At 43.7% G+C, this 8,479-nt stretch overlaps 1 protein-coding gene across 1 annotated transcript in view; it reads right to left on the minus strand.

Moving 5' to 3' along the window:
* Positions 1-4,972, minus strand: part of SOCS2 (suppressor of cytokine signaling 2) — a 33,212-nt gene extending 28,240 nt beyond the window's left edge. The window contains exons 1-2 of the mRNA XM_029954179.1: positions 4,684-4,972; positions 967-1,049 (exon numbers count right to left, since the gene is read on the minus strand). The gene's annotated coding sequence lies outside the window, so the exon portion shown is untranslated. The remainder of the gene's footprint in view (positions 1-966; positions 1,050-4,683) is intronic.
* Positions 4,973-8,479: the final 3,507 nt, after the last annotated feature.

Consider the following 8,479-nt stretch of genomic DNA (forward strand, 5'->3'; position numbering starts at 1 on the left):
TGAAATTGTTCTTGCTAAAATTAAAAACGACACACCTGCTGCTACATGTAAAGGGCAGGGGACATCCCTCTCGGGTGTCCCACCTGCTGCGTCACCACTCAGAACGTCCAGGTTGAACTCCTCTCCTTCCTCTGCACCCAGAGGCTGCTCAACCGTGTGGGCCCCCCTCCTTCTGATGGGACAGTATTGCTCTTTTTCGCAGCAGTTGCCCATTAGTTCGGGTGTGATTTCCAAGCCAACCCTCCTGACACCTTGATTTGGGACTTCTGGCCTCCAGAATTGTGAGGAAACAAATTTCTGTTGTTTTAAACCTCCTCCCCACACCTGAGCTTGTGACAGACAATTGGTTATAGTAGCCACAGGAAACTAATACATCCTGCTTCCATTCTTCTTTAAGTTTATTACTGTGAGAGACAGACAGTCAGTGGGGGAGGGGCAGAGAGAGGGGGAAGGAGAATCCCAAAGGAACTCCACACCATCAGCATGAAGCCTGATGCAGGGCTCGAACTCATGAACCTTGAGATCATGACCTGAGCTAAAGTCGAGAGCTGGACACTCAACCAACTGAGCCACCCAGGAGCCCTCATCCTGCTTCCATTCTAATGGGGGTGGGGTGGGGGGATACTGCTTAGGAGATTTGACCAAAGACATCGCAAACAGAAAATTTCAAAGCTTCCTCAGTGCAGGTCTGGTGCTTGAAAAATAGTCCAGGCACCAGCCTATCCAATATGATGACATATGTAACCTACCGAAGTGGGACCATCTGTCTCTTACAGCAGTCCTGTATATTTGGTCCCTTGAAGCTGTAGGGCATTCTTTCTCTGGTAGGTGGGAGATAGGCTTCTTTGTATAATAAATAAGTCAAGAAAAATCTCAAGTTTCACTGAATAGCTCCTTTCCCAGAAAGTTTAAAATTAATTTTCTTTGTAATTTCTGATAATAAGTACTGATAGCAACTTTCCTTACCAGCTTTTGTAATCCGATGCCATTATAGATCCGCCATCGCTGTAGGAAATGATTCTTCTACGTGGCTGTGATGACATCAACCTCTACGAGGGGGAAAGAGAAAAAACAACAGGAAATTCTGTGTTCAGCTGTTAACTGATAGAGGAAGTTAAGTAAGTTCCCTTAATGAGGCAGCATCCTCAGTTACTTGGCTTTATTTATTTGATCTATTTATTTACATTAAATTATTTGCAGTAAAAGTCCTTCGTCAAAAAATCAGGGTTGGGGAATACACTGCAGAACCCATCACTTTGGGGCCCTAGGTCATCCTGCCCCATGTCAGACATGAGCAGAGTGGCTAAAATAAAAAAGACCCAGACACAGGGTAGGAGATAAAATTTAGAGGGAAGCAGGGGGGCGGTGGGAGGGAAAAAGAAAGAAAGAGAATGAAAAGAAAGAAGAAAAGAGAAATGAAATACAGATGGCTAATAAACACTTGAACTGGGCAACTTCACTGATTGTATTAGTTAGGGTTCTCCAGAGAAACAAAACCAACAAGATATGTGTATATTTAGAAATTGGAAATTTTAAGGAAGTGGCTCATGCCATCGTGGGGACAGCATACAGGGCAGGACAGCAGGCTGGAGACCCAGGGAAAAACTGACCCAAGCTTTTTCTCTGAAGGCCTTCAACTGATTGGGTGAGGCCCACCACACCATGGAGGGCAGTCTGCTTTACTCAAGATCTACTGATTTAAATATTAATCTCCTCTAAAATATGCTTTCACAGCAGCACCTAGACTGGTGTTTGAAAAAAAAAAAAAACTGGGCACCATAGCCTAGCCACATTGACACAAAATTAACCTTCACATTCATAACAAAAAAGCAAATATAATTGACAATAAACTATTTTTCACCCAGCAGGAACCCAGAGATTGAAAAGAATTGCACCCTTTGTTGTGAGACAACAGAACACTCACACCACCGTTGGGGGCACAGACACCAAGCATTTTCCTGTAGGGCAGTTTGGCAGTATTAAAATGTCAAACATGATATGCTTTGACCCCACAATTCCATTTCTAAGAGAATATTCAAACAAGTATAAAGTGGGAGGTATATGCACGTGGTCCAGCAGTGTTACAAATAATGATAAAAAACTGGAAGCAGCTTCAATGTCACCCATTATGAGCACATTACATAAATTATAAAACATCTGTAGGGGCACCTGGGTGGTTCAGTTGGTTAAGCATCCAGCTTCAGCTCAGGTCATGATCTCATGGTTTGCGGGTTCGAGCCCCGCATCGGGCTTTGTGCTGACAGCTAGCTCAGAGCCTGGAGCCTGCTTCGGATTCTGTATCTCCTTCTCTCTCTGACCCTCCCCTGCTCGAGCTGCCTCTCTTTGTCTCTCAAAAATAAATTAAAAAAACATTTAAAAAAATTATAAAACATCTGTATAATGGAATACACACTAGACCTTAGAAAGAGTAAGAATAGTCTATATTCCAAGACATGAAATGATCTTTACAGTATGATGTTGTACTAAAAAAGCAGGTTTCAGAACATCACATGGAGTGTGATTTCATTTATGTACAAGTGAGTCAATTGATGCCTTTCCTTGAAAAGACATTTACCAAAATCTTAATCGTGGTTATCTCTGGATAGTGGAATTTCAGGTTATTTTTGTAACAGTTATTGAGGGCTTCTGTGTGTCAGGTATTCTTTTTAAGTACTTTCTGTGGATTCAATTCATCATTTAATAACTATATTATTTGCATATTTTTAAAAAGCAAAAGCACTGTCACTGTTTTCCCAAAAACTACAAAGTAGTTTTTAAAAAATATGTCTTCTAAGGGCGCCTGGGTGGCTCGGTTGATTAGGCATCCAACTCTAGATTTCCATTCAGGTCATGATCTCACAGTCCTGAGATCAAGCCTTGCATCAGGCTCCTCACTGGGCGTGAAGCCTGCTTAAGATTCTCTTTCTCCCTCTGCCCTTCCCCTGCTCATGCACTCTCCTTCTCTGTCTCTCTCTCTCTCTCAAAAAATAAAAAATAGGGGCGCCTGGGTGGCTCAGTTGGTTAATCCTCCGACTTCGGCTCAGGTCATGATCTCACGGTTTGTGGGTTCGAGCCCCGCGTCAGGCTCTGTGCTGACAGCTCAGAGCCTGGAGCCTGCTTTTGGTTCTGTGTCTCCTTCTCTCTCTGCCCCTCCCCCTCTCATGCTCTGTCTCTCTCTGTATCAAAAACAAATAAAACATTAAAAAAATTAAAAAAAAATAAAATAAAAAAATAAATAAAAATAAAAAATAAAATTGAAATAGCCCTTCGATTCTCCTGCATGAGAGGGAGCCCTTGTCTCCTAATGCCCCACCATCTTGCAACCGCAAGAGTCTAAAACTGTTCCACACACGCCCTACCAAGCATTATTAGTAGGAATCTCCCCATTCTGGAAAAAAAAAAAAAATTGACGTTCTCTCATTGCTGTTGGAGTGTTTGATTGTTTTCACGGTCCTCTCTAGCTTATTATGGACTGCGTGAGCAATGTGTTCCTCTTAACCGTCATTCTTAACTCCTCACCCTTTCCCGTAGGCAGCCCCTCTGATAACCTGATTCGTCTCCTTCAGTTTCTGAGTGTTGTTATATGCATTGTACTTTTAATTTACCTAAATGGTCTGATTTTACCTCTCATTCCAGGGTCTCCCCTGCCTCCCTCCGGCAAGAGGACTAAGAAAGTATGTGATGAGTCCCCACTGTGACCTTTCTATAATTTCCACCTTTTACTCGTCCTGCTGGCTGCCTTTAACTTTAGTCTGATTTCATCTGCAGAAAAATGCTAGGGAAGTGGGGGCATGGTCAGAGGATTTCTCCCCAAGCTAATGAAGCTTGAGTTTCAAGGCTCCTAACTTGTAAAGGCCCTAGAAAGAGTCCTAACAATAACAATGTGTTCACAAGGGCACATGGTTCTGTTACATTTGCAAATTTGGGGCGCCTGGGTGGCTCAGTCGGTTGAGCCTCCGACTTTGGCTCAGGTCAGATCTCACGTTTGTGGGTTCGAGCCCCGCATCAGGCTCTGTGCTGACAGCTAGCTCAGAGCCTGGAGCCTGCTTCCGGTTCTGTGTCTCCTCTCTCTACCCCTCCCCCTCTCATGCTCTGTCTCTCTCTGTATCAAAAATAAATAAAACATTTTTAAAAATTTGCAAATTTAAGGTATTTTAACGCAATCAGTTAAGACCTCTGTCTTTGCTCTCGGACTTTCCTTCCATCACAGTCTCCCTCCGGTGGGTCGGAGAGCTTTGGGGCGGCCTTGGACCTTGTGGGATCTAGCGAGAGGAAAGCTGGCTTGAGGATACATGTTGTAGGGCTTAGTGGATATATTTAAAGGTTTCTTAAGCACGGTTGTGTCTCCTTGTTACAGTACTGGTATCCTAAAACTGTAGTATTTTTCTCAAAGAACATTTCTAAAATTATAATGCTTTCTCCCACTTCCCAAAGCCGAGTTTTCCCACGCCGCGAAGCACAGTGCTTTTTGCTTCTGGGGCACCCGGGTGGCTTAGTCAGTTAAGCGTTCTACTTCGGCTCAGGTCCTGATCTCACGGTTTGTGAGTTCGAGCCCTTTGTGTGCTTGGGATTCTCGCTCCCTCTCTCTCTTTCCCCCTGTCCTGCTTGCTCTCTCGCTCTCTCTCTCTCTCTCTCTCTCTTTCAAAGTAAATAAACTCAAAAAAAAAAAAAAAAAGAACTCACATATCTCTCAGGGTGTCCTTGGGTGTTGATGATGCTTCTGTTCTGATCTTAGTTTCGAAACATTCCTGTTGTAGGCGGACCCCTAATTTCCACCGAACAAGTGCAGCCCTTGGCTCAGAATATGGCTTCCAACTCACATATCTTTGTTGGTCTTCTTGCTGGGCCCTCTCCCCACCATCACCTTACACACACACTCTTTCTCTCTTTTATATCTGGTTCAGTTGAATCTCCTATTTAAGTATCACAAGCTGGAGTGCAGAATGGCAATGAGCCAGTTTTTCAAAATGAGCTACAGTCTACAAGGCACACACTTTCGAGAACGCCCACAGCTGCCAGGCTTCACCTTAGAGGGCAAGAGCGGGAAACAGGCTTATGTGGCAGGCGCTCTGTCTGGGTGTTTGGAATTGAAGCTGTGAGATAAAAATATTTCCAACTCTTCACCTAAGAAAACAGTAAAAAGATGAAATTCTTTTCAATTAGGAAAAGTCCATCAAACTAACATCTCAGAAAAAACTTTTTAGCGTGCATGCACGCCCACACATGCACACACAGACACACACAGTAGTTGCTCAAGAACTAGTAAGTTAACAGAGTCTCATTTTAGGGAAACACACTACAGTGTCTCAGAAGAGAGGTTTTTCCACAGACCTATATTCAAGATCAAGTTTTTGTTCATGGTCTTTTTTTTAGGTTGAGGGACAACTGTTTTTTTCTTTTTCTTCTTTTCCCTCTCTAAAATGCCTTTCCAGTGTTAACCCTACCTATAGTTGTTCTTGTTGTTTTTTAATGTTAACCTTCATGGGCGCTGGGTGGCTCAGTCAGTTAAGTGTTAGACTTCAGCTCAAGTCATGATCTCACAGTTAGTGGGTTCAAGCCCCATGTCAGGCTCTGTGCTGACAGCTCAGAGCCTGGAGCCTGCTTTGGATTCTGTGTCTCCCTCTCTCTCTGCCCCTCCCCATCTCATGTTCTGTCTCTCTCTCTGTATCAAAAATAAATTAAAAAACATTAAAAAATTTAAAAAATAAATGTTAACCTTCATTTCTCTGGCAGTAATCCATTTATATATTGATGGAACAAATATTTACTGAGGGCCTACAATATTTTAGGCCCTGTTCTAGGTATTTCTTTCACCAGGAGAATTTTCCTATGTTATTAAATCTTTTTTGCAAACATGATTTAATATCATAATATTTTGGGGCACCTGAATGGCTCAGTCGTTTGAGCGTCCAACTTCAGCCCAGGTCATAATCTCAAGGTTCATGAGTTCAAGCCCCATATCTGGCTTTGTGCTGACAGCTCGATGCCTGGAGCCTGCTTCTGATTCTGTCTCCCCCTCTCTCTGCCCCTCCCCTGCTGCCACTCTGTCTCTCAACAGTACATAAATGTTAAAAAAATTTTTGAAAATCATATTTTATAATAAGCAGAACTGAGAATTTAACCATTCTGTTTTTGTTAAACATTTAGACCTTCTCCAGTTTCTCCCCATTATAAGTAAGGCAGCAGTGATCCTCCTTGTAACAGACCCTTGTCCATATCTATGATTAATTCTACAGGACAGATATCTACGAGTGGAATTACTAGATTGGAGGATATGAACAGTGGAGTTTCTTGACAAATATTTCTGGCAGATTTTCTTTTTTTTTTTTAATTTTTTTTAATGCTTTTTATTTATTTTTGAGAGACAGAGAGAGACAGCTGGAGCAGAGGAGGGTCAGAGAGAGAGGGAGATACAGAATCTGAAGCAGGCTCCAGGCTCTGAGCCAGCTGTCAGCACAGAGCCCGACGCGGGGCTCGAACCCACGAACCGTGAGATCTGACCTGAGCCAAAGCCGGACGCTTAACCGACTGAGCCACCCAGGTGCCCCTCTGGCAGACTTTCTAATGCATATTATCACCTTTGACTTCCCCAAATCCTCTTCAAGTGAAGAATTGCCCACTTCTATTTAAAGATGGGCGAGCATATTCAATTCCTTCTACAGAGGTTTGCTGACTCCTACCGTAATTTTATTTCCTGATAGCAATAAAAGTAATCAGGTTGTTTTCTTGAGCACCTCTAGTCCTTTCTGTACCTTTAGGATCACATTTCTGCATTCTTTCTGCAAAGGCAAAACACTTTAAGAAGAAAGAGTATCCATTTACTTGTCTGCTTGTTATCACTGTAGGCAGATGAGAAGTCAACCTGGAGAGGAAATCACCTGTGAGAAATACAGATTCATTCAAAGGAATGTAAGGTAATGTAATAGTAACCATTACTGTACATATGAGGGTCCGTGGGGAGGATGGAGTGACAATGTATACTAAACACACCCCTGAACAGCCTTGCTCACAGTCACAGCACTTATTGGGGAAATGAGCCTTCCTAGCTCATCAGCATCTCTGCCCTGACAAGTCAAATGGTAAAAATACCTCACAGGGGTGCTTTTCAATGTAGAAGTAAATTTCATTGCATAGCTTTTTGTCCTCTAATATTTTCTGGAATAACTTCATTCCCTCTCTACCAAGAAAAAAATTCTGCCTTCCAAGAAAACCAGTGCCATCTTGAGAAAGCCCCCCAGGTCTACGGCCATACCACCCTGAACGCGCCCGATCTCGTCCGATCTTGGAAGCTAAGCAGGGTCGGGCCTGGTTAGTACTTGGATGGGAAAAAGCCCCCCAGGACATGGTACTCAAGAAGAAAAACTAGGAGAACAATATGGGAGCGAGTCCCGTGTGGTCTAGTTCGAGGCAGAGTATTTGCTAACTATGTTGTCTTGTTGTCTTATTTGGATCAGAAGCCCCTTTAAGCAAGAATTTTGTTTTGATGATGGTCTGCTTAGGACAAGAGCTAGTAAGATTGAAATTCAAGCTTTTCTGTTTCCTGGCATCCAGGCGGCCTGAATGCAACGGATTGCCTGGGTGTTTCCCCGTCCGACTGAGTCCAAGCTGTTGGAAAATCCCTGATGAGGGCACGGTTCCTCCTCTGGCTGACCAAAAGGGCTTTTACCACAGTGGAGAACAGAATCTGTGGTGGGTACAGGATGGCCACGATTCACTCACCCCCCCACCCCACCCCCCCGAGGTATTGGCTGCTAGTACATGCTAGAAACTAGGTAGGGTGCTGTGTGAGGGAAATGGCCAGATAACTTGCCCTCACAGAGCTTGCTGCTGAGGCAGAAACAAACATTGAACAAATGATCGTGCCCAGAAACATAAACCTACAGGCTTGGTAAGTTCTGTGGCATCATGGACACAGAGCTGTGTACACCTATGACAGGAGGACGGGATGGGAAGGTAGGCAGCTATGGAAGGAAGTGGGTTCTGGCAGAGGGAACAGCCTGGACAGAGGAACCAAAGCTCGGAGAGTGAGAAGGAGGGGATGCGTGCAGGCTCCGGAGAAGTGATCCGGGCCCTTCAGGGTTCGGGTCTTCGTCCTGAATGGGTCTCTAGAGTGCTGGCGCCCATGTTACTCTGTGACAATTCCACTCTTAGTTATTTACCCAAGAGAAATGAAAACTTACATCCTCGCAGGACTTGGATATTCCTAGCAGCCTTAAAATAGCCTAACACTGCAAACAACCCAAATGTCCATCAACAAGAGAATGGATAAACAAACTGTGGAATATACTCATACTTAATTTAAAGGAATGAACACACAACGACAGGGGATACTCTCCGGAACTTACATCGAGTGAAAATAGGCACAAAAAAAGTCCACACCATGTGGATTATATTTGTATCAACTCCAAAACCAGGCAAAACTGATCTGCGGTGATAAAAATCAGAAAGCGGTTGCCTCTGGGAGTGGAGGCTAGGCAGG

This window comes from Suricata suricatta, chromosome 10 (genome assembly GCF_006229205.1).
Source record: "Suricata suricatta isolate VVHF042 chromosome 10, meerkat_22Aug2017_6uvM2_HiC, whole genome shotgun sequence".
NCBI lineage: Eukaryota > Metazoa > Chordata > Mammalia > Carnivora > Herpestidae > Suricata > Suricata suricatta.